Below are 27,075 nucleotides of genomic sequence, written 5' to 3' on the forward strand. Positions count from 1 at the left end.
TAAAAATTCCCGTGCCATGCCACTATCCTTATTTGGCCTTGAGCGAGTCACTTAGCCAGTATATGCCTCTAGGAAATCCAGGAGACAAATAATCAGAGATTTATAAGATCTCTTGTAGCGTTTATTCACATGGCTGCATCTTTTGTAGGTGCGATGGAGGACAGGAGAAAGCATTGAAGTCATCTCTGAATGGTATTTTGACATTGCTTGGCACTTGGCAGCCACTTACAATAGCGTTCTTTCATCTCTACTCGGGCAGTTCTGTTCCAGTTCGCAATTTGCAATTCACACCATCAGGGATGAGGCTCACAGAATGATCAGAGAGCCTCGTGATATCACAGTATGTCATGCATTCAAGTCCTCTGAAGCTATATGGTAGCTTTGAGTGAGGAGAAGGAAGGAACTTTAGTAATTATTCGCAGAAAATGTTCCACATGCATTCAGATATGATTGATTTGACTGAATAACATTAACTGCCAGTTAACCAAGAGACTTAACCAATGACATTTGACTTGTCTTTAATAATTCAGTAATATAAAATATAGTGAAATGCATTTGACTTACCATTTTTGAATGTACGCTACTGTTCAAAAATTTAAGGTTAGTATTTTGTTTTAATAGAAAGTAATACTTTTATTCTGCAAGGATGCATTACATTTATCAAAAGTAACATTAAAGACAAACTAGTTTTGCTACTTGATATTTTTGTGGGAACTGTGATACATTTTTTTGAAATTTATTTAAATAATATTATTCTTATATAATTTATATCTTACCTTATTGTTTAAAAAAATTGTATAATATATTGGTAGAAAAAAGGGTATATATACACTACCAGTCAAAAGATTTTGAGCAGTATTTTTTTTTAGCAGTCTTTTCTGCTCACCAAAGCTGAATTTATTTGATCCAAAGTACAGTGAATACTATTTAAAATAACTGTTTTCTATTTGAATATATTTTAAAATACATTTTTACTCCAGTCAAATGATCCTTCAGAAATCATTCTAATATTCTGATTTGCTGTAAAAAAAAAAAAAATATTATTATTATTATGTTGAAAACAGCTGAGTAGAATTTTTTTAATTTAATTTCTTTGATTTAATAAAAAGTTTATAAGAACAGCATTTTCTGAATTTGTTTTGTAAAATTATAAATGTCTTTATTATCACTTGATCAATTTACTGACACTGAAGACAGGAATAATGATGCTGAAAATGTAGCTTTGATCACTTAAATAAATTACATTTTAAAATATATTCAAATAGAAAACAGTTATTTTAAACAGTAAAAATATTTCACAATATTACTGATTTTGCTGTATTTTGAATCAAATAAATGCAGGCTTGGTGAGCAGAAGAGAACTCTTTAAAAACATTTAAAATCTTACTGTTCAAAAACTTTTGACTGATGATGAAATTTCATGCCACATTTGGTTGGATATGGTGGAGAATTTCTTTTTAAAGACAAAATCTTCATTTTTAGGTGAAATTTTGCTATAAGAATTTGTAGTGCAGCTGTCGTGTCAATTCGACAAAATGGTCCAGCGTGCCCATTTTTGCACTATGTGTGACACGTCTTAATATCTAATATCGGCAGCTGGTAGTACATTAAAATATCAGCACCCTCATACTGCGAATGTTTAATGTGATTCCACCCACATGTGATTAAACAGCACTAATTGCTGGGATCAGCATTTCCAGATTGTCTCTTTAAGCCTCAGCGATTGATAGAAGGGATTTAAACACCTACTTCCTACCGAAATGCAGAGTTCCTCATCATTTCCTCTACACTCTCCTCTGTTAGATCGCATCCCGAGGGGTTCAGTGAGGGAGAGAGGAGCATTATTTACATTATGTTACAGCATCTTCCTGGAATGGCTTATGAATAATGAAGTCTCTAAACACCCTGATCATTTGTCATACCCGCTGCTTGCTGATATGCATTTAATAGGCAGTCAATACAAGAGCATGTGTTCCTTTAATAATGCTTAATCAATGGAGCCTGGGCCTGTTCGGGCAAAACCTGATGAGGTTCTGCGTCTTTGACAAGGCTTCCTAACAAGTGATTCATCAGTAGCTTAATCGATCACACTTTTACTTGATATTTTAATCAATTACTTTTCCAGACATCCTCAGTTTCTTCAATTTCATTAAGAACGAGTCTTTAGCTTTGTTATTTAGTTTAATTGTAAGTTCGAATCACAAGGCACCTGAAGTCAGTGCAGTGGGCATTTTGCTGGCTCATCATTTGAAAATAGACTGAACTTCTGGGAAGTCCTCGTTACAGTATGTTTGTCATTTTATAAAACCATCTGATACACAATATCGGCTTTTAACTGTAAAAGCAGAACCAAAACCAATAATGAGTGTCATTCTGGGTTGCCAGAGCCAAACACAAAACATTCGATCAAAGTGTTTAGCCCATGACTATCTGTAAGCAAATTCTTCTCTTTCCATTTTTAGTGGAATCTTCCGTACAGCTCTTGCTGCACTGCTAGGTTTTAGGATGATGATAAAACAGAATAAGAAGGGGGGAAAAGTCTGCCTCGGGCTTTGCTATGAGTATGAGATTTATATTTATTTTTAAATAAATAAATATAAATTTATATTTATTTATTTATTTATTGCCTTTTGGAGCTATAGAGACTTCACAGTATTGTTTATTCTATCTTCTTATCAAGAACATTTTCTGCTCATTACTCATTTCCTCTGACAATACGTTACTTCATACACCACCATCATTTCTCTACTAAAAAAAGTAATCAAACATGAAAATAATTTTTCATTTGTACTAAATGGAGACAATGTTTTGTGGCCTGTTCAAGGATCAATCCACTTTTGAAAGATTTTTTTTTTTTTTTTTTGCTGTTTATACAGTTTGCTTCATTAAAAAAAGTCACTGGATTCTTTAACATTTGTGACATCTTTTTATTTATTTATTGCAATGTGACCATATTGCCACTTTTTTGCCTGTTGGGTCATTTTATTGGATTTTTTAAATTTTTACCCAGGTGCTGGGTAGTTTTTCTTCACTCAAAAAATGCTGGGTTATTATTTTAAACCAAATGCTGGGTTTAGCCTGTTGGGTCATTTTGTTGGGTGGTTTTTAATATTTTACCCATGTGCTGGGTAGATTTTCTTCACTCAAAAAATGCTGGGTTATTATTTTAACCCAAATGCTGGGTTTAGCCTGTTGGGTCATTTTGTTGGGTGGTTTTTTAATATTTTACCCAGGTGCTGGGTACTTTTTCTACGCTCAAAAAAATGCTGGGTTATTATTTTAACCCAAATGCTGGGTTTAGCCTGTTGGGTCATTTTGTTGGGTGGTTTTTAATATTTTACCCATGTGCTGGGTAGTTTTTCTTCACTCAAAAAATGCTGGGTTATCATTTTAACCCAAATGCTGGGTTCAGCCTGTTGGGTCACTTTATTGGGTTGTTTTTAATTTTTTACCCAGGTGCTGGGTATTTTTTCTTCACTCAAAAAATGCTGGGTTTTTCTGCATTCAAAAAAATACTGGGTTATTTTTTTTAACCAAAATGCTGGGTTCAGCCTGTTGGCTCATTTTATTGGGTTGCTTTTAATATTTTACCCAGGTGCTGGGTAGTTTTTCTGCACTCAAAAAATATGCTGGGTTATTTTTTTTTAACGAAAATGCTGGATTCAGCCTGTTGGGTCATTTTATTGGGTTGTTTTTAATTTAATTTAATTTTTTTATTTAATTTTTTATCAATAGTTAACTTAAATAAAACAACCCAGCATGTTGGGTAAAAACATTTAACCCAATCAGCTTGGTCAAAATAAAGCATGTGTTCTGTCCAATATTTACCCAGCACTTGGTTGCCAAATAACCCAAGTTGGGTTGTTCCCTTCCGGGAACTCGAGCCGCGTCATGGAACGCTATGGGGAACGCCATTGGCGGGCCGCACTCTGAATCATGTCTACAACCAATGAATGATGGGGGTGACGTCACAGGCGCGGTGACGTCACCGACCAGGAAGTATAAAGCACGTGCGTTTGAAGCCGGCGGCAGCTTTTGTCATTCAGCGAGAGCGCTCTATGTTTGTGTCTGTCGAAGCCATTCTGCTGTTTTTCGTGCCCAGTTTGGTACACTTTTATTTGAGTAGCAATGGCTTCAAAACAACCTTTATCTAAAAAGAGTTTGGTGGCGGTTAAGCGCCCGCACAAGCAGTGTGTCCCTCCCTGCCAACGTTACATTGTTGGTGGCGATACACACAGCTTGTGCGTGGTCTGCTTGGGAGCGGAGCACGCTCAGTCAGCCCTCGAAAAGGCTGGCTGTGAGCACTGCGATGGATTGCCGGTGCGCGTGCTTCGCTCCCGGAAAGCCCTCTTTGAGGAGGGGGCTTTCACCAGCGTTCCCCGCGGGAGTGGCCCCGCTTCCGTCGAGGCGGAGCGGCAGCTGCACTCGTGGGGATCGCAGCTCGATCTGCTGGAGGGTATGGAGACGGGTGAACCCCTATCTCCGCCCTCACTCAGCGGAACGAGCGATCTCCTCCTGGATGTGGAAGCCCGCACTGCGGCTTCTTCCCCCCGGGAGGGGATCCCCGAGCTCCTCTTGTCTTCCTCCGAGGAGGTTGACATTGAAAGCACTGTTGAGGAGCCACAACCGCCACCCCGTTCGCCTCACTATGAGGAGCTGATGGAGGTGCTGACAAACGCGGTCGCCAAGCTTCACATTTCTTGGCCCGCGGAGCAACAACACACATATGAGCCGCAGCGAAGCCGACTAGATGATCGCTTCCTGCGGACAAAGTCAGCACCCCCTAAGCGGAGCCTTCCTTTCTTCCCCGACTTGCATAAAGAGCTTTCTAAGGCGTGGGTTAAGCCGTACTCTTTCCGCCTTTTTCACCCCTCTGAAAACTACGGAAACGTGGGGGGTGCGGAAGAACACGGCTATAGGACGATGCCACGGGTCGAACAGACGCTTGCGGGCTATCTGTCACCCGGCTCGGCGTCGTCCTTGAAGGCTCCGCCCTTGCCCACAAAACCACTAAAGCTTACATCTAGATTAATGGGCAAGGCGTACACGGCAGCAGGTCAGGCTGGTACATGCTTGCACACGATGGCTATTCTCCAAGCGTACCAAGCCGACCTGCTTAAGGAGTTTAACGATGGCGAGGAAGTAAACATCACAGAGATGCGACGTACCGCAGATCTCGCTCTCCGCGCCACCAGAGAGACCGCCCGCGCTGTGGGGCGGTCTATGGCAGCCCTGGTGGCCGCGGAGAGGCATCTCTGGCTGACCCTGTCCGAAGTCAGAGAAAAGGACAGGGTCACGCTCCTGGACGCCCCCCTGGACCCAGCCGGCCTCTTTGGTGCTTCGGTCGACACAGTTGTCGCCAGGCACCAGGAGGCCCGCAAGCAGGCAGCGGCGTTCAGGACATTTCTTCCTCGCCGAGTTTACTCCTCCGAGGCTGCTAGACGGGAGCAGCCTCAGCCGTGTACCAGCTCCTCATACCGTGAGGCACAAAAGCAGAGCGTTGCCGCCCGTGCTCCTCCGGTTAGGCCTAGAGGGCGGGGCCAGCAACGCTCGAAGTCGAAGGCCTCGAAGAAGAAGCCCGACCTGAGGGTCGTCCTTCAATCTAAGAGGTCTTCGGCTAAACGGCCCTGACGGTTGTGGCTCAGGGCCGTTGAGGGCAGCCCCTCACGAGCAGGTCTGCACCGTACCCTCGGGTGCGGGTTCCAGGCCCCCTCGTGGCCCTCAGGAGATATGTCAGCTAACCCTGCCAGTGTTACAGGGCGCGGCGATCTCCCGCGAACATCCTCTAGCTGTTCCGCCCGGAAACGTAGCGGCCCTGGAGAGTTTGCAGCCCCCACGGGGGTCTACAGAGGAGCTAGTTCAGGAACTCCCTGCCAGTTCTCTGTTACAGGCTTCCGAATTAGTTCCTCAGAGAAATCCAGACACCAGTCTCGAGAGGCTGGTACCCTTAGTAAACTTTCTGGCAGCGTGGAAGCTACTGCCAAATGTTACAACGTGGGTCCTGCGTACTGTAGAGAAGGGTTACGCTATTCAGTTCGGCGGCAAGCCACCGCCCTTCAGCGGGATATTTCCAACTTTAGTAAGCCCCGAGCAGGGTCTGGTAATGGAACAAGAGGTAGATACTCTTCTGAGGAAGGAGGCCATCGAGGTGGTCCCTCCTCAAGACAGGGAATCCGGGTTCTACAGCCGTTACTTCATTGTTCCGAAGAAGGATGGGGGGCTTCGGCCCATCTTAGATCTCAGGCTGCTAAATCGCTCAGTCAGAAAACTGAAGTTCAAAATGCTCACTGTCAGGCAGGTCGTGTCACAAATCCAGTCCGAGGACTGGTTTGTCACGATAGATCTAAAAGACGCTTACTTTCACGTCTCCATCCTTCTTCAACACAGGAAGTTTCTCAGGTTCGCTTTCAGGGGCAAAGCGTACCAATACAGAGTACTTCCTTTCGGCCTAGCTCTCTCACCCCGGACTTTCACGAAGTGTGTGGATGCTGCGCTGGCTCCACTGCGACTCCAGGGCATCCGCATACTCAACTACATAGACGACTGGCTTATTCTGGCCAGTTCGGAACAGTTAGCGGTTCAGCATCGAGGTGCTGTTCTCGCTCACATGCGTCCTCTCTCCATTACAGAGGACTACTTATCTAGGCGTGGTGTGGGATTCATCCACGATGCGGGCACAATTGTCACCTGCTCGGATCGATTCCATACTTACTGCAGTAAATGCGGTCAAGCTAGGCCAGTCACTCAATGTCAAACAGTTCCAAGTACTGTTAGGTCTTATGGCAGCCGCGTCCAACGTGATACCTTTTGGACTGCTGCATATGAGACCACTGCAGTGGTGGCTCAAAACCAAGGGGTTTTCCCCGAGGGGAAACCCATTCCGCAAGATCAAGGTCACGCGGCGCTGCCTACGTGCCTTGGCCATGTGGAAGAAACCTTGGTTTCTCTCTCAGGGTCCGGTTCTGGGGGCACCTTGCCGCCGCGTCACGCTAGCGACAGATGCGTCCCTTACCGGATGGGGAGCGGTCATGAGTGGCCGCTCAGCCCAAGGCCTGTGGAGCCCTCACCACCTCTCATGGCACATAAATTGCCTAGAGATGTTGGCTGTGTTCCAGGCCCTCAGGAGTTTTCTACCAGACCTAAGAAACCGTCACGTGCTGGTCCGTACAGACAGCACCGCGGTAGTTTATTACATAAACCATCAAGGAGGTGTCCGCTCACGCCCCTTATTCAAGCTGGCGTACCGGATGCTCCTGTGGTCTCAAGGAAAACTCCTCTCCCTGAGAGCAGTCCACATTCCTGGACGTTTGAATGTGGGAGCAGACGTCCTGTCGAGGCAGGGGCCGAGGCCCGGGGAATGGATGCTTCACCCAGAGGCGGTGAAGCAGATCTGGAGAGTGTTTGGCCAGGCACAGGTGGACCTTTTCGCGACTCGAGAGACATCGCAATGTCCCCTCTGGTACTCTCTAGTTCCTCCAGCTCCACTGGGGCTGGATGCCATGGTACAGAGGTGACAGAGGCTACGTCTGTACGCCTTTCCCCCGATCGCTCTGCTCCCGGGAGTTCTGGAACGGGTCCGCCGGTTTCAAGTACGGCTGTTACTAGTAGCCCCGTACTGGCCGGCCCGAGTGTGGTTCTCGGACCTGATATCTCTCCTCGACGGATCTCCATGGGAGATTCCCGTCAGGAGGGACCTCCTGTCTCAGGCTGGGGGCGCAATATGCCACCCCCACCCAGAGAAATGGAGGTTATGGGTGTGGCCCCTGAGGGGGCACAGCTCATAGGAGCGGGTCTCTCAACCGAGGTTGTTGAGACCCTTCTCCAATCCAGAGCTCCCTCTACGAGGAAACTGTATGGCCTTAAGTGGAACTTATTCGCGAGATGGTGCCGCGAGCGCCACCTAGACCCAGTCAACTGCCCGGTTGGTACAGTTCTGGAGTTCCTACAGTCTCGCCTATCCGCAGGGCTAGCTCATTCCACCTTGAAGGTTTACGTGGCGGCTATAAGTGCCTACCACGCCCCTCTAGGTGGCCTCTCAGTAGGCAGAGAGCCCCTGGTCATACGATTCCTCCGCGGTGCGCTCAGGTTGAGGCCTCGAGTGACACCCAGGGTCCCCACGTGGGACCTGGCTGTGGTCCTAGAAGCCCTATGTGCGCCTCCATTCGAGCCCATAGAAGAAACTACAGATCGCATACTTACCCTTAAGACAGCGCTTCTGATAGCCCTCACCTCTCTTAAGAGAGTTGGGGACCTGCAGGCCCTTTCAGTGGCCCCGTCTCATTTAGAGTTTGCCCCAGGGATGGCCAAGGCCTTTCTGTATCCCAGGGTCGGGTACGTCCCGAAGGTCCCCTCCCTAGCACCACAGCCCGTAACGCTGCAGGCGTTTTATCCTCCTCCATACGTGGAGCAAAATCACAGGAAGTTGAACTGCATGTGCCCAGTCAGAGCCTTAGACGCATACGTCCACAGAGCTGCCACGTGGCGTAAAACAGAGCAACTGTTTGTCTGTTATGGCCCCCCTAAGAGGGGGAGCCCGGCTTCAAAGCCTACTATTAGTAGATGGATCATCGATGCCATATCTACTGCTTATGACTCCTCTGATCTCCCCTCTCCCTTGGGACTCAAGGCTCACTCTACTCGAGGTCTGAGTGCCTCGAGAGCTCTGACGGCAGGTGTCCCCATCCAGGACATCTGCAATGCTGCGGGTTGGTCCACGCCCCTGACATTTGTCAGGTATTACGAACTTGACCTCAGAGCCGCTCCAGGCTCAGCTGTGCTCTCGGCCTAGTGCGCTAGCCAGGAGGAGACTTCGCAAGGCGCCTTCTTTCTGCGGAGAGAAGAGAAGTCACTTCGCCACTAAAGAGATCTGCAATGTTACCTTTTGTCCGCGGAAAGCTAGACAAAAGCCCTTACTCTCATGCCCTGATGCTGCCATCAGACCCAGTCTTACTCCCTCTCGTTCTGGGCGTACTCCCAGACAGAGGACTAAGATTCCTCGTGTGCCTGCGGGCCGAGGACTGCCTTCAACAGCTGTCCGCTGAGTGCTAGACAGTGGCATCCGGTCCCTCTTGTTCTGGCTAAACCCCAGACAAAGGACTAAGACTCCTCGTGTGCCTGAGGGCCGAGGGGTGCCTCTTGCACTGGCTGGCGAACCAGGCAAGAGGTCCACGGTTCTCTTGCGTGCCTGGAGGCCGAGAACTATACAGCCCTCTTGTCCGCGGAATGCTAGACAATGGCTTAATTTTCCTCGTGTTCTGACGCAGGGTGCTATCAGACCGAGTGTAGTTCGGTCCCTCTGGTATTCTGGCCTCATCCCAGACCAAGGACTAAGACTCCTCGTCTGCCTTAGAATAAGGCCGAGGAGTGCCTCACGCGCTGGTTGGCTACCACGCAGAGGCCCCTACTGTCTTCCCCGTGTGCCCGAGGGCCGGGGATTGCAGTGCCCTCTTGTCCGCGGAATGCTAGACAATGGCCTATTCCCTCGCGTCCTGGCGGAGCTCCAGGCCGAGCCTTGGATCCCTCTTGTTCTGGCTGAACCCCCAGACAAAGGATCACCCTCTCCTCGTGTGCCTGCGGGCCGAGGAGCCTCTTGAGGTCGAGTTCACTGTCCTCGTGAGTCTACGGACCGAGGACTACCTAACACCATCTGTCCGCGGAATGCTAGACAGTGGTCATTCGGTCCCTCTTGTTCTGGCTAACTCCCAGACAAAGGACTAAGACTCTGCGTGTGCCTGAGGGCCGCAGAGTACCTCTCGTTCTGGCTGGCGACCACACAGAGGAAGACCTCCATTCCTCGTGTGCCTGCGGGCCGAGGAGCACTCTTGGGGTCGAGTGCACTGTCCTCGTGGGTCTGCGGACCGAGGACTACCTAACACCATCTGTCCGCCGAGTGCTAGACAGTGGTCGTTGCAGTCCCTCTTGCTCTGGCTACGCCCAGACAAAGGACCTAGACTCCTCGTGTGAGCCGAGGAGCACCTCTCGCTCTGGCCAGAGACCAGACAGAGGTAGAACCCCATTCCCCGGGTGCCCGGGGAGCACTCTTGAGGTCGAGTGCGTTGTCCTCTTGGACCGAGGACTACCGTATACCATCTGTCCGCCGAGTGCTAGACAGTGGTCATTCGGTCCCTCTTGTTCTGGCTAAACCCCAGACAAAGGACTTAGACTACCTTTCCTCGTGTGCCCGAGGGCCGAGGACTACAGGGCCTCCTTGTCCGCGTAATGCTAGACAAAGGCTCTTTTTACCCTGGTTGCACAGACACTACGCAGGGTTTGGTAATCATGGGAGCGTTGGTAGTCTCGTTCCCCATAGCGTTCCATGACGCGGCTCGAGTTCCCGGAAGGGAACGTCTCGGGTTACTAATGTAACCTTAGTTCCCTGAGGGAACGAGACGCCGCGTCTCGGACCATAATTCCCGCACCCTGCGGCGCTCGCTTCATTCCTTAGAGCTGCCGCCGGCTTCAAACGCACGTGCTTTATACTTCCTGGTCGGTGACGTCACCGCGCCTGTGACGTCACCCCCGTCGTTCATTGGTTGTAGACATGATTCAGAGTGCGGCCCGCCAATGGCGTTCCCCATAGCGTTCCATGACGCGGCGTCTCGTTCCCTCAGGGAACTAAGGTTACATTAGTAACCCGAGACGTTTTCAACCCAGCATTTTTAGTGTACACAAGTCATTTTTGTTTGAAAACTAAAACTAGCTGATTTTTGGTTGATTGATTTGTGTGTGTGTGTGTGTGTGTGTGTGTGTGTGTGTGTGTGTTTTTTTTTTTTTTTTTTTTTTTTTTTTTTTTTTTTTTTAAGTTTTAGGGTTCAGTTTTTTGGAAATTTATTTAGAAGACTTTATTTTTTGCCTTTTTTGGTTTCCAATGTGTTGAATAGTGGAGCTTGCGCTTAGGTTGAGGGTTACTATTACTTTCTTTCTTTCTTTCTTTCTTTCTTTCTTTCTTTCTTTCTTTCTTTCTTTCTTTCTTTCGTGTGCGCATGCGTGGCGTTTTGCTGCATGAGTGTGTGGAGAGCGTGTGCGGTGAGTCTGAGCGTCTTTTGCGAGTTTATGGTCGCTGAACCATAAGCAAGCGCTTTATTTATTTATTTTTTCTCCAATTATATTTTCTTTTCTCCTTTCTTTTCTTTCTTGAGTATTTTTTGTTAGTTTAAAGTTAGTTTTGGCAGGATTGCGCTCCGGGCCGTGTGCTACCTGTTTAGGCAGCATGACGGCTCCGGATTCGCGGGTGCTTAGTGCACTCACCCGGCGTCATGCCGTGAAGGTGGCGTCTGTATCTAGTATAGAGGAATGTTGTATGGCTATAGGAGAGGTTGTGGGCCATGACTGTATTGTGTCGGCATCAAGAATGAACAATGCAACTGTCATATTTCTAAACACTGTAGACAAAGCAAATGAGCTTGTTGAGCACGGGATTACTATTGATGGTTCATTTACGTCTGTTCTCCCTTTATCGATGCCATCTAAGAAAGTAATATTGTCTAATGTTCCTCCGTTTATTAGTGACGAGTTACTAGCACAGTCCCTTTCCCGTCATGGTAAACTGGTTTCTTCGATCAAGAAAATCCCGATTGGAACGGTCTCTCCTTTGCTGAAGCATGTCCTTTCATTTAGACGATATGTGTATATGGTTGTAAAAGATGATGCTGAACTGGATCTTACTTTCAAATTCCGTATAGACGACTTTGATTACGTTGTGTTTGCAACAACAGGAAAGATTAAATGTTTCGGTTGCGGGGAGATGGGACATCTCATCCGTGCTTGTCCCAGAAAAGAGCAGACGATAGAAGATCAACAAATTTTGAATGATGTTGATGTTTTACCGGCGACTGATCAATCTACGGTAGTCCGTGTAGAGACGGCTGCTAACATTCGGACTGAGAATGAACAGACTATAGCGGAGCGCACTGAGCCTGAGTTAGTTCTATCAGATTTGCTAGCGGTTAATCAGATTCATTCTGAAACGGTGTCTATAAATGAGAGAAAAGACGTTGATGGTTCTGCGTGTTCTTTTGATGTTGACATAAGTGAGTCTAGTGGCATTGACATAGAGGCAGAACAGATACTGTTTAAAGCACCTCTAAAACGAAAGAAAAGTGATAATACTGGTGACTTGAGACTTGCAAAGAAAACAGACATTGCTGAATGTGAAGACCAGGGTGTCTCTGAGAGTGACAGTGAGTCAGATTCTAGCGTCTCTCTTTCGCAGAGCGAATGTGTGAGTCGCAGTTATGAAGTAGACGATATTAAAATGTTTCTGAAATCAACTAAAAATAGAAGAGGAATAAAAGTAGATGAGTATTTTCCTGATCTTAGACAATTCATTGATAAGACAAAGTGCTGGATGGCTGATGGTTTTTTTACCAATAAAGAAGTATACCGGTTAAAGAAACTGGTGAATAAACTCAATGTTGAGCTAAGTAACGACAATGGTGAAAAGACCTAATTTGATGTTTTTTTGTGGTTTACTTTTACAGTTTTTTTTCTTATTTCTCATGCGTGAGGTTAATGTTGCATCAGTGAATGTAAATGGAGCTAGAGATATAAGGAAAAGAGTATTATTGCATGATTTTTTCAAGCAGAAGAAGTTAGATGTAATTTTTCTCCAAGAAACTCATAGTGATTTCAAGAACGCTGTAGATTGGTATAGGGATTGGGATGGTCTCTCCATATTAAGCCATAATACTGCTGTCAGTGGCGGAGTTGCTGTCCTGTTTTCCAAAAATTTTAAGCCTGTTTCTCATGATGTGGAAGAAATCGTAAGGGGCAGACTTTTAAAAGTTAGAGCTCGCTTTGAAAATTATGTATTTTTATTTCTTTGTATCTATGCTCCAACTTCAGCGGCTGAAAGAATGTGTTTTTTAGACACCTTAAATTCAACTCTGCAAAACTGTAATAGTGAGGAGTTTTTGATTTTGGGAGGTGATTTTAATTGCACAGAGAAAAGTCTAGATCGTAATCACTTTGAACCCCATAGCCCCTCTCGTAAGAGACTTATTCAAGTCGTTAATACTCATGAGTTGTGTGATCTATGGAGATGCTTTAATAATAATTTAAGACAATACACATGGTCTCATTCCCGTGATAATATTGTATCGCTAGCCAGGTTGGATAGACTTTATACTTTCAAGCATCAATATAGTATTTTTAGTAAGTGTTTTATTGTCCCTGTTGCTTTCTCTGATCATAGTATGGTGTGCTGTTCTTTTGTTTTGGATTCTGTTAAACCAAGTAGTGCTTATTGGCATTTTAATAGTGCGTTACTTAACGATAAAAAATTTATTGACACTTTAAAGTATTTTTGGGAAACTTTTAGAGCTACTAAGAGCTCTTTCCAAACCTTAAGGCAGTGGTGGGACTTTGGTAAAGTGCAAATTAAACAACTTTGTCAACAACACACTCGGAATATCACTGTACAGTTATCAGAATCAATGAAAACATTGGAGGCTTCAATTGTCAACCTTCAAGAGTTAGCTGAATTGACAGGAGAGAATGATGTTTTGGAAGCTCTCTCAATGAAAAAAACTCAACTTTCTGATCTCTTAGGGGTCAAGGTGCAAGGAGCTCTGGTCCGGTCCCGCTTTCAAAATATTGACCAAATGGATGCTCCAACAAAAATTTTTTTTAACCTTGAGAAGAAAAATGGACAAAAGCGTTTTATTCACGGGCTGCGTTCTGATTCTGGCACACTACTATGTGATCCTGTTGATATTAAGAAGAGAGCAGTTTGTTTTTATGAAAGCCTGTACAGCTGTGAGCTTGTTGTGGAGCCTGATTTTGGGAATGCTTTTCTGGAAAACTTGGCACAGGTGTCTGAAGAAGCCAACAAGAAACTCTGTGAGGCTTTGAGCCTTGATGAGTTGTATAAGGCCCTTCAGGGCATGGAGGCTGGGAAAGCCCCTGGTGTTGATGGTCTCCCAGTGGACTTTTATAAGTCTTTCTGGACAGTGGTTGGAGAAGATTTGCTCCTGGTGCTCAATGAAAGCTTGGCCGAAGGGCGGCTGCCATTGAGCTGCCGTAGGGCTGTCATTACACTCCTCCCAAAAAAAGGAGACTTGACGGACATCAAGAACTGGCGACCTGTGTCACTGCTCTGTACAGATTACAAACTGCTCTCTAAAACTTTGGCTAGTAGATTAACAAGAATAATGGAGCAGGTGATTCATCCGGATCAGAGCTATTGCATACCTGGTAGGTCCATTTTCGATAACATCTCCCTAGTACGAGATATTCTGGAGGTCTCTAAGTTGTTTAATTTAGATTGTGCCTTAATCTCCTTAGATCAAGAGAAAGCTTTTGATCGTATTGAACACGATTACCTTTGGAAAACTCTGTCAGCTTTTGGTTTTTGTCAAGATTTTGTGGATATGATCAAGATACTGTACTCTGATGTTGAGAGTGTGTTGAAAGTGAACGGTGGCTTATGCACTCCTTTTAAGTTTGGTAGAGGTATCAGGCAAGGATGCTCATTGTCGGGGATGCTTTACTCGTTAGCTATAGAACCACTTTTGCAGCAGATAAGAGTTCATTTGAATGGTTTACACATACCTGGCTCTAATTGTAGTATTCATTTGTCAGCCTATGCTGACGATGTAATTGTCATGGTTACCAGTCAAAAAGATATTGACATGTTAAAAAATTTACTTGAAGATTTTAATTCTTTGTCATCTGCTAAAGCAAACTGGATTAAAAGTGAAGCTCTTATGTGTGGAAAGGGGATGAGGGAAAAGTTAAGGCTGCCTGACGGTTTACTTTGGAGCAAAGGGGGTTTTAAATACTTGGGAGTTTTTTTAGGAGATGAGGTTACTGTTCAGAAAAACTGGGAAGGTATTGTTGAAAAGGTTAAAGGTCGATTACAAAAGTGGAAATGGTTGGCTCCAAGCATGTCCTATAAAGGACGTATTTTAATTATTAACAATTTAGTTGCATCCTCGATTTGGCATAAGCTGGCCTGTATAGATCCACCTTCAAAACTGATGTCTGAAATACAAGCTGTATTAGTAGATTTTTTTTGGGATAAACGGCATTGGATTTCCCAGAGCATCTTATTCCTGGCCAAAGAAGAAGGTGGACAAGGATTGATGAACTTACCAAGCAGAACAGCAACCTTCCGATTGCAATTCATACAAAGACTTCTTTTGGGATCAAGTGACTCTGGTTGGAGGGCTGCTGCATGTGCCATTTTAAGGTTTTGTGGAGGCCTACAAATGGACAAACCTCTTTTTCTTTTGCGTCCTCAGGATTTGGATACTTGCAGGATGCCAATTTTTTATCGCAATCTTTTTAAAGTTTGGAGTCTTTTTAATTTTCAAAGGACATCATGCACAGAATCACTCTTTTGGTTGCTGAATGAACCTTTGGTACTTGGGGCCCGATTAGATATTTCCAATGTTGATTGCTTTTATCCTGGACTTAACTCTTTGCTTTGTAAATCTAAGATCACTACCCTCGGTCTACTGCTAAAAGTAGCCGGCCCTACTTTCTCGAATACTGAACAGGTGGCTTCTCACTTAGGTTTTTTTTCAAGGCGCATAATAGCTCAACTGATGGTAAGGTGGCAATCTGCTCTTACCGAGGAAGAGAGATTATTGCTGAAAGAGTACTGTACAGGAATAAAAGTTCCTAATGCTGAAGACCCTTTTCCGAAAATATATTTGTCTCCTAACTTTGATGACTGTGTGGGTTTGTTTTTAAAGTCTAAAAAAAATGTGTGTGTAGATTTTCTCTCAGTTACAGGGAAAATGTTTTACAAAATCTGTGTGTTAGTGTTTAACAAAAAATTGCTGGAAAGTAAAGTGGACACACCATGGCGCTCCTACTTCAAACTAGATGATGATGTTAAAGTTGAATGGAGGGTTTTGTATAAGCCACCGTTAGCAAAGCGTGTAGGGGATATACAGTGGAGGGTTCTTCATGGAGCAATTGCTGTTAATGCTTTTATTTCTGTTTTAAACCCTGATGTGAGCTCTGAATGCCCCTTTTGTTCTAGTAGAGAAACTGTTTTCCATGCTTTTTTGGAGTGTTCTAGACTAATGTTTTTATTTACTGTATTAGGGAACATTTTTGAGTGTTTTAGTGAAATGTTTTCTAAGGAAATTTTTATTTTGGGCATTAAGTATGCTCAAAAAAGACGTGTTGCTTGCCAATTACTGAATTTTATTCTGGGTCAAGCTAAGTTGGCTATTTATTGTAGCAGGAAAAATAAGATTGAACAGAAACCTGGGCAAAATGTTACTGTCTTGTTTTCAGCTTTTGTAAAATCTAGAGTGTTGATCGATTTTAAATTTTACAAAGCTATGGATGATCTTCTGTCTTTTGAACAAAAATGGTGTTTTAAAGGAGCATTATGTTCTGTGATTGAAAGTGAATTAGTTTTTTTCACATTTCCTGTAGTTTCTTTTTTTGTTGAGGTGATGATTTTCTTTTGAGTTCTTGTTTATGTGATTTTGTAATAAAGAGCATTTCAAATTCAATTCTTTCTTTCTTTCTTTCTTTCTTTCTTTCTTTCTTTCTTTCTTTCTTTCTTTCTTTCTTTCTTTCTTTCTTTCTTTCTTTCTTTCTTTCTTTCTTTTTCTTTCTTTCTTCTTGCTTTCTTCCCTCCTTTTTCTTTTTTCTTCCTTTCTTTCCTTCATCTTTCCTTCCTCCTTTATTTTTTTTTTACTTTTTTCCTTCCGTCTGTCCTTTCTATTCCATTCCATTCCTTCCTTTTTTCTTTCTTCATTCTTTTTTATTTTTCTTTCTTTCTTTCTTTCTTTCTTTCTTTCTTTCTTTCTTTCTTTCTTTCTTTCTTTCTTTCTTTCTTTCTTTCTTTCTTTCTTTCTTTCTTCCCTGCTTCCTTCCCTTTTTTCTTTCTTTCTTTCTTTCTTTCTTTCTTTCTTTCTTTCTTCCTTCCCTCATTTTCTGTCTTTTTTCTTTCTTCCTTGCTTCTTTCGTTCTTTCTTTCTTTTTCCTTTCCCTTCTTCCTTCCTTTCTTTTTTCCTTTTCCTTCCGTCCTTCCTTCCCTCTTTCCTTTTCCTTCCTTCCCTCCTTCCTTTTCTTTCTTTCTTTCTTTCTTTCTTTCTTTCTTTCTTTCTTTCTTTCTTTCTTTCTTCCTTGCTTCTTTCTTTCTTCCTTGCTTCTTTCTTTCTTTCTTTCTTTCTTTCTTCTTTCTGTTTCCTTCCCTAATTTTTCTGTCTTTTTTCATCCTTTCTTTCCTTCATCCTTCCTTGCTTCTTTCTTTCTTTTTCCTTTTCCTTTTCCTTTTCTTTCCTTCCTTCCTTTGTTTTTCTTCCTTCCTTCCTACTTTCCTTCTTAAATGCACTGATGGTAATATAGTATAGTTTAGTATAGTATAGATCTGCATTTCCATTGATATCTTTGAAAATATATGGAAAATATTCATTCATGCAAATGGTGCAAATGTATGAAGTAAACTTTCATGTCTAAAATAAATATGTGAAGCAGTCTGTCAACCTCATGTGTTTAGGCATAAGGCTATATTTATCTGACCCCATGTCATCAAGGTTAAGCACTCATTAGAGGAAATTTCCACCTTAGCAGACTGTTTTGTTTCTATCACGCTGCCCTTTGCTCCATGGGCAAGCAGCCACCACAAGGACTTACCTGTCAGTCAGGAGCAGACAGGCAGAGCTGCATTGCCTCTAGAGGGGGAATCTAAATGAGCCTCCTATAAACAGCCTGACCTGTCAGGGCAGTATGACATACCACCCCCCACCCCCCATCCCGAACCCACAACACCAGGCGGTCAGATTCAGAGTCTCGGTGTCAAGCTTTAATCAGTGCCTTAGGCCTGCGTGTGATCTTGACAGACATGAGAGGCATGTGATTTATTTCCTGCCAGGCATGTGCGAAATGATGTGAGAGATTTTGATCAGAAATAAAAATAAATAAAAAGCGCTGGGCAGGCATGTGGTTTAACTATCAAAGAGTAGTTTGACAACATCTGCATCTTTTGATAAAAATACTTTTTTTCTGTCAGGCTGCATTAACTGAGATTGATGGTAGTGATGACAGGATTGAAAAGCTACATATTTTCAGTGTTGCAAAATCTAGTGGTTCGCCAAATCTAGTGTCCACTGTCTATATAGGCTACTGACGTCTGAAACTCCATCCTAACTGAAATTTGAATCAATTCGAAACACTCTCTACAGACAGCAATCGAGAGTGTGCATGTGTTACCTTAAAATGGAGGCAGGTATCTTGCTTTTGATTGATTGTGGTTATTTCTGGCAGATGATGCACTGCTGTGCAAAAGTTTGGGGTCAGTAAGATATATATATTAGTGGTGGGCATAGATTAATTATTTTAATCTAGATTAATCTCACTGTAATCTTGAAATTAATCTAGATTAATCTAGATTAAAATGGCTAATTTGAATTCTGCCGAAGGCATTCAGAATATGTGTGCTACCCAAATAATGACTAAAAGTAAGTCTTTGAGAATGGGTTTCTCAAGACCAGGGGCTCATCTCCTGTTTCCAAACTGCATCACAAACTGCTCGAGAAAGCTGTTCTACTATGGTAATTGGTGATGAAAATAAATTATGTTCAATAAGATGTTCTTGTGTTTACTAACTAACAATTAAATTAATTTTTCTACCTATTAGATTGTGTTTTTTTAAACGTCTACACCTACCCAACCCTAAACTTAGCCCTTACTATAATAAAAAAAACAGTATTATTGTTGTACAGTGTGATAAAAATATACATCTACGTATATATATATCTATGGTAGCCAGTGTTTCCCCTTTGGGGGTGGGGGGGTTATATTTATTTTTTATCATATATATTGTTTTATGTCAATTATTTAAATAGGAATATGTAAACGCCTACATTATACTGTACAAAAGTAATACAGGACTATTGTTCTGTTACATGTTACACCGTACTTTTATTTTGACAGGTCTAGGGTCTAGGAGTAACATAAATAATAGTCTTCACACCGAACTTTTTGGTCTTTCGTTCTTTTTTTTTATTTTTACCAAAAATAGGAAGCTAGTAAACTTCAGGGTTGGGCCAAGGCCAAAATAACAAACAAAAGAATGAAACTAACTTTTCCCAAAGAAACTTAATACCCTAAAAGAAAAAGTCAAACAAAAATACAGGGACTGAACTAACTCCCTGACTAGTTGAAAAACAGGAGAAAACGAATTTTACAAAAGAAAAAGGCACCCAACCCCTACAGCTTCCGTGCGAAAAGGTGTATTTACAATATTTACAATAACGGGCAAAAACACACAGCCACGTTAAAAGAAAGAAAAACAATCGGAGGAAAACTGTACAATGGAAACACTAGGTGGGTAAAGTGGCAAAAGCTATACAACGGTATTCACAATATTTACACAAATGTAATTATACAACGTTTTATCTTTTTCGTTACACACAATCTTCCAAATAGCAACACCAACAACAGCCCACACTCCAGCTCGGCGTCGCCTCATTTTTAAAAGACGCGCAGTTCCTGGTTCACCCAACCACGGGGCACGTACCGGCACGTTCAATCAGGGCGGGGCCACCTGGGACAAAGAGTATAGAATACAGTATAAGTTCTTTGCCTGGGAGAAAGAGAGAGAGAGAGAGAGAGAGAGAGAGAGAGAGAGAGAGCATGCATGCAAGAACCAGAGCTATGCATAGAGCACATACGTCTCAACGTAACACTGTGAAGTTTCTGCGTGTACAGTATGATATGATGCTAGTTTTCTCAAATGAAACGGCAAAAGTGACACAGTAGCTATGGAGATTGAGTTTATCTGTTCATGTGAGATGCAAAGGTCAAAAATTACCGGGAGCATCACGCATGCTTCAGTATGCGTGTAGTAAAAACGCGTCCACCATTCATCATACATACAGAGGCAAACGGAACATGCAGGATTCATTTTTGCATTTCAGTTTTCACAGACACTAGTCCATATCGCGATTTGAATTAAGTGACGGACCAACTTTTGATTTATGAATCCAAAAATCGACAAATTTACTTGGCATTTTGCGCTATAGTAGATACGGTTTTTATGAATGGAGTCCGCGATCCCGTCCATGTTTTGGCGGAGGAGACATTGTAAACGCGCGACCATGTAGAGACAGAAATGACATGCCTTCGTGTAAAGATAAATAACATAAGGCAATTTAGTTTGTTTAATAAAAGAACAATGTATAGACCTGTTCTATAGGAAAGATAACCTTAAATGACCATGGACATTAAAGAATACTAATTAAAATAATACATCATGGTTTCCACAAAAATATAGTTGCTTTTTTTTCTTTCTTTTTTCCTTCCATTTGTCCTTTCCATTCCTTTTCTTCCTTTTTCTTTATTCCTTTCTTTCCATTCATTTTCTTTCTTTCTCTTTCTTTCTTTCTTTCTTTCTTTCTATTTTTCTTCCTTCCCTTTTCTGCTTTCTTTCTTTCTTTCTTTCTTTCTTTCTTTCTTTCTTTCTTTCTTTCTTTCTTTCTTTCTTTCTTTCTTTCTTTCTTTCTTTCTTTCTTTCTTTCTTTCTTTCTTTCTTTCTTCCTTCCTTCCTTCCTTTTTCTTCCTTTCTTTCCATTCCTTTTCTTTCTTTCTTTCTTTCCTTCTTTTTCTTCCTTTTTTCTTTATCTTTCTTTTTCTTCCTTTTTTCTTTATTCCTTTCTTTCCATTCCCTTTCTTTCTTTCTTTCTTTCTTTCTTTCTTTCTTTCTTTCTTTCTTTCTTTCTTTCTTTCTTTCTTTCTTTCTTCTTCCTATTTTTCTTCCTTCCTTTTTCTGCTTTCTTTCATTTTTCTTTCTTTCTTTCTTTCTTTCTTTCTTTCTTTCTTTCTTTCTTTCTTTCTTTCTTTCTTTCTTTCTTTCTTTCTTTCTTTCTTTCTTTTTTCTTTATTTCTTTCCTTTTTCTTTCTTTTTGTCTTTCTTCCTTCTTTCTATTTCCCTTCCTTTTTCTTCTTTCTTTCTTTCTTTCTTTCTTTCTTTCTTTCTTTCTTTCTTTCTTTCTTTCTTTCTTTCTTTCTTTCTTTCTTTTTGTCTTTCTGTCTTCCTTCCCTTTTCTGCCTTCTTTCTTCCCTTCTTCCTTCCTTTTTTCTTTATTCCTTTCCTTTTTCTTTCTTTTTGTCGTTCTTCCTTCTTTCTATTTCCCTTCCTTTTTCTGCTTTCTTTCTTTCTTTCTTTCTTTCTTTCTTTCTTTCTTTCTTTCTTTCTTTCTTTCTGTCTTCCTTCCTTCTTTCCTTTTTTCTTTATTCCTTTCTTTCCATTCCATTCCTTTTCTTTCTTTCTTTCTTTCTTTCTTTCTTTCTTTCTTTCTTTCTTTCTTTCTTTCTTTCTTTCTTTCTTTCTCTCTCTCTCTCTCTCTCTCTCTTTCTTTCTTTCCTTCCATTTGTCATTTCAATTCCTTCCCTTCCTTTTTTCTTTATTCCTTCCTTTTCATTCATTTTCTTTCTTTCTATTTTTTTCTATATTTTCCTTTTCCTTTTCCTTTTCCTTCCTTCCTTCCTACTTTCCTTCTTTCCTTAAATGCACTCATGGTAATATATAGTTCAGCACTTCCATTTATATTTGTGAAAATCAGTGAAAAAATCAGTGGAAAATATTCATTCATGCAATTGTTGCAAATGTATGAAGTAAACTTTCAAAAAAATATGCCTAGCTTAGTCATGCTCCTCTTTACTTTCCTCCCATGGTACTTTTGACTTACATCTTTTGCATTGTATTGCCCTTATGTTTTTTTTAAACCTCTGTCACAGACACATTTCTCACTTTCTTACGTCTCTGCATCACCGCCATCCCTTTGGAGGAGATTCTCATCAAAGCCTCTCTCTCATTCCAGCACGTTTTATATGGCACTGGCGAGAAGCACTTACCCTGAAGGACTCCAGCCCTCGGAATTTAGATGGAGAATTTTCCCTCCCCTCTGTTCACCTTCTTTTTACACAAATGGAGAGTGCGGACAGGGTATTATTGAAGGGGATTTTTTTTTTTTTCTTTTCATTGCACACAGGTACGCTCTCAAGATGTCATTGAAAAAAAAAACCAAAAAAGGCCAGCGCTTGCTCTTAAGATCAGGAAATTCCAGCCTGAGTAATCCCATTGGGAAATTTGGTGGGGAAAATGATGCAACAACGTGTACAAAAGTATAAAACTACAACGTATTTTGTATGCTTGAGTTTATGTGTGGGCGTGATGGAGTGGTGGGAAAGAGAAATTGAAATTGTGAGAGGAGGATTATATTGTATAATTTGAAGTATTCATTTGGACAAGTAGGTGTCCAACTGTGCATTTCATGTATTAAACATACCTCCCTGCTGCTTTACCTGAATAGCGGTCCCACACTCACACACACACATACACTTCTCTACATCATATTTTGTCTGCAGTAAGGTGGGTGGCATGGCAGAATTTGTAACGAGGGTCACGGTTATTGCAATTTTATTCAGACTCCGCACATGGACCATGAGCAAAAACTCAATTTAGACTTAAAATAATATCAAACCATGTAATCAGTGTTGACATAAATATCTTTTAAAGCAGTTATGTTGATTTATTGTGAAAATTGATACATTTAAATAATTTCCTTTGTTATACTAATGGTAATCTCTGTTTGAAAGCCTACTGAGCTCTGCTGTACCTTACTGTACCTTACCCAAATCCAGGCAGTATCTGCATGTACTTTTAACAGGCAGTCCCAGAATACACTGTGCTGAGCTAAGCACAATTTACCGGGACAATGAACGAAATCAAACTGTCAGTTTAAGTCGGTTTTAGGAATCAGCTACTGCTCAACTGGTTCTCGACGTTAACTAACACAATTCCCATGCTTATCAGAATAGTCTTGTCAAGCTGTTGACCTGCTAACTAAGTCTTTCTTTATCTGGTTTTCTATTGGATCCTTAAAAGATAAAAAAGCTTGACAACTTTTAATTAGCTTTTTAAAAATACTAGAAGTCTTGCAAGAACTTTTGTTCACCAAGTCAAAGTGGAGAAACCAACATTACATGGATTCAGACATGCCTTGTTGTGTTTCTACCTCTGGATGCTATTTGCAAATGCTACACTCTTAAAAATAAAGGTGCTTTAAAAGGTTCTTCACAGCGATGAACCATTTTTGGTTCCACAAAGACCCATTCAGTCAAAGGTTCTTTAAAGAACCATCTCTTTCTTACCTTTTTATGATCTGAAAAACCTTCTTTTGACACAATGAAAACCAAAAGATTCTTCAGATGTTAAAGGTTCTGTATGAAACCATTTAAACAAAAAAGGTTCTTCTATGGCATCGTTAAGCACCTTTATTTTTAAAAGTGTAGTATGGCTAGTATACACTCACTGGCCACTTTATAAGAGATTTTGGTCCATTTTGACATTACAGCATCTATAATGTGAATCTCCAGTTCCACTACATTTCAAAGCTGCTCTATTGGATTGAGATCTGCTGACTGTGGAGACCATTTGACAATAGTTCAAGAAACCAGTTTGAGATGACTTGAACTTTGCTGGAAGTAGCCGTCACAAGATGGGTACACTGTGGTCAGCAACAATACTCAGGTGGGCTTTGGCATTTAAACAATGCTTAGTTGGTCTCAAAGTGGGTCAAGATAATATCCCACACACTGCAGGATGGATCCATGCTTTCATGTTGTTTACTCCAAATTTTGAACCTACAATCAGAATGTTGCAGCAGAAATCCAGACTTGTCATAAATTTGGTGAGCCCCTGTGAATTGTACTCTAAGTTTCCTGTTCTTGGCTGACATGAGTAGCACCTGGTGTGGTCTTCTGCTGTTATAGCCCATCTGCTTCAAGGTTTGACATGTTGTGTTCAGAGATGCGCTTCTGCATACCTCAGTTATAATGAGTGGTTATTTGGCTTGGTGTTGCTTTTCCATCAGCTTGAACCAGTCTGGCCATTGTTCTCTGACCACTGGCATCAACGAGGCATTTTCACCCACAGAACTGCCGCTCACTGAATATTTTCTCTTTTTCGGACCATTCTCTGTAAACCCTAGAGATGGTCATGTGTTAAAATCTCAGTAGATCAGCCATTTCTGAAATACTTGGAATGACCAGTGTCAAAGCCCATTTTACTAAATAAAAAAATAAAAATGCAATTTTGATTTTTTTTCTCTCAAATCTGAGATTTTTTTCAGGCGAGACATTGCAGGTGAATAGGGTAAAAAAAAAAACCTAATAGTTATTACCTTACTAAGTTGATTGATAATTGCAAACATTGTTTGTATTACAGGTTTTCTAAAATATTAGGTTTTAATATGCAAATTAGGCATTATTTAATGAAATATGCACTAATTTACATACATTTCTAGTACAAAAATCTAAACACTGGATGAAGTCAGTTTCAAAATTGTTAAATGTTTTTGACATATTAGAGTCAAATGTTTTACAGAAGGAATTTTGGGTATCTCATTTTGGCACTCCATAATTCAGAAAATACTTATAATTCAGAACAGGCAGAAAACTATTTTTTACAGTTTTTTGGTGGGAATAAAATGTTGTATAAAATCAAGCAAATTATATAGGAGCAAATGCCTTTGTAAAAACCTCGAGGATAAAGACAAGAATAAAACTGTAAAGTTTGATGTGTGTAAGTGTTACTGAAGTGGAGATTTATGGCTCAGTGTAGGAGAAAAAAAATCATTTTGAGAAAACAGCCATTAAAATATGGATTGTAATTGAAATCTATTGACACAAATAGATTAAGTGCTTTAAAAGAAACACTTAACGTTGTCTTTTGGATGTTTTCTTTCTATTAGTCTGAAAAATCACTTTATGAAAAACCAAAAAGCCAAAATCTCAAACTTGACAGGTGCATGAAAAAACAATATTTTTGCCTGCAGTGTCTCCCCTTAAAAAAGAAATTTGCAAAACTCAGAATTCGGAGATTCAAACTCAATTGAGAAAGAAAGCCACAATTCTGAAAAAAAGTTGCTAAAAATATGGTGAGATATAAACTCACAATTGTGACTTTTTCCTCAAAATTGCAAATTTACATCTCACAATTCTGAAAACATATCAGTCTTTTTTTCCCCTCAGAATTGGACTTTATCACTCACTATTGCGAGATTATATCTCACAATTCTGCGAAAAAAGTCAAAATTGCGGGATATAAACATATAATTGCAAGAAAAAAGTCTGAATTGTGAGTTTTTATCTCGCAATTCTGACATTATTTCTCACAATTGTGAGTTCATATCCCGCTACTCTGACTTTTATAACTCACAAATGTGCGTTTATATCATGCAATTCTGAGAAAGAGTACTTTATAACTTGCGAGTCTGACTCAGAATATTGAGATATAAACTCGCAACTGCTAGTTATAAAATTCACAATTCTGACTCTTAATAACTTGCAATTGTGTGTTATAAAGTCTGAATAAGTTTCCTGTTCTTGGCTGACATGAGTAGCACCCGGTGTGGTCTTTTGCTGTTATAGCCCATCTGCTTCAAGGTTTGACATGTTGTGTTCAGAGATGCTCTTCTGCATACCTCGGTTATAATGAGTGGTTATTTGGCTTAGTGTTGCTTTTTTATCAGCTTGAACCAGTCTGGCCATTGTTCTCTGACCACTGGCATCAACGAGGCATTTTTTCACCCACAGAACTGCCGCTCACTGAATATTTTCTCATGTTCGGACCATTCTCTGTAAACCCTAGAGATGGTCATGTGTTAAAATCCCAGTAGATCAGCCGTTTCTGAAATACTCAGACCAGCCCGTCTGGACCAATAACCATACCATGTTCGAATTCAGTTAAATCAAATTCTTCTCTGTTCTGATGCTCGGTTTGAACTTCAGCAGATTGTCTTGACCTTATCTACATGCCCTAATGTATTGAGTTGCTGCTATTGTGAGTGGCTGATTAGATATTTGCAGTGATGAGTAGTTCAACAGGTGTACCTAATAAAGTGGGTTTTTCATTCTAACAAAGCATGTATTTCAAGGTCAGTGTGTATTTTCTGGATCTTTTGGCGTCAAGGTCAAGTCAAATGGATTTATCCTAAGAAATTGAAATTCTAAATATTTGTTGTCATTTGAGACCTTGAAAAATATCTTTGGGAAAGCTTATTAAAGTTGCAAGGAAATGAATAAAACTGAAGTACATCCAAGTGTAAAGGATTATCGAGAAATTAGATGGGTTCTATACATCGGTTGTTGATTAGATTTTGAGATGTGACCATTAAACTCAATGGAACTTGTGCACAAATTAATTGTTTACAGTAAGATCTATAATATGCTGTACATATAGAGACTTTAAAATGTGTATTGAGGGAAACACTAGTTATAAATTAAAAATTAAAACCATGAACGTGAATGTGAATGTGTTGTTAAAAGATCAAAATATTTACTTGACATCTCATGGGATAGTTATTAACCTTTTTTTCTGAATTGTGTGATACAAACTTGCAATTCTGTCTTTTTCTCAGAATCTAGATATTTAAAAAAGTCAGAACTGTGAGATATAAACTCACAATTGTGACATTTTTCTTGGAAAACATTCACTGTCTTTTTTTGCACTTAGAATTAGACTTTATAACTCGCATTTGCAAGTTTATATCTCACAATTCTGACTCTTAATAACTCGCAATTGTGCATTAGAAAGTCAGAATTGCGAAATGTAAACTTGCAATTCTGAGAAAAAGAAGTCACAATTGTGAGTTTTAATCTGCAATTCTGACTTTATTTCTTGCAAGTACGAGTTTATATCCCGCTATTCTAACTTTATAACTCGCAAATGTGTTTATGCAGTCAGAATTGTGAGGTTTTATCTTTCCATTTGGACTTTATAACTCACAATTGCAAGATAATAACTCACAATTCGGACTTTTTCCTCACAATTCTTAGTTCCCTCTCAGTCGGTCTCTACGACGTCACGTCGGAGACCGACGAATTGGGATATCGCTTTAGAGATACCAATCCTCTTCGTGTGTAAACTAAACGAGCCAATGCACATTGGCATGCATGATTGCATCCAGCTGTCGCTGATCACAGCGTGAGCATAAATACACAGCAGGTGCAATGCATAGACAGCATTTCGCATCGGAGCCGATCTTCTTCGAGAGAGACGCAACGAGCCATTTCTACAAAGAACTCTTACTGCGGTGTTGG

Source organism: Garra rufa, chromosome 20 (assembly GCF_049309525.1).
Source record: "Garra rufa chromosome 20, GarRuf1.0, whole genome shotgun sequence".
NCBI lineage: Eukaryota > Metazoa > Chordata > Actinopteri > Cypriniformes > Cyprinidae > Garra > Garra rufa.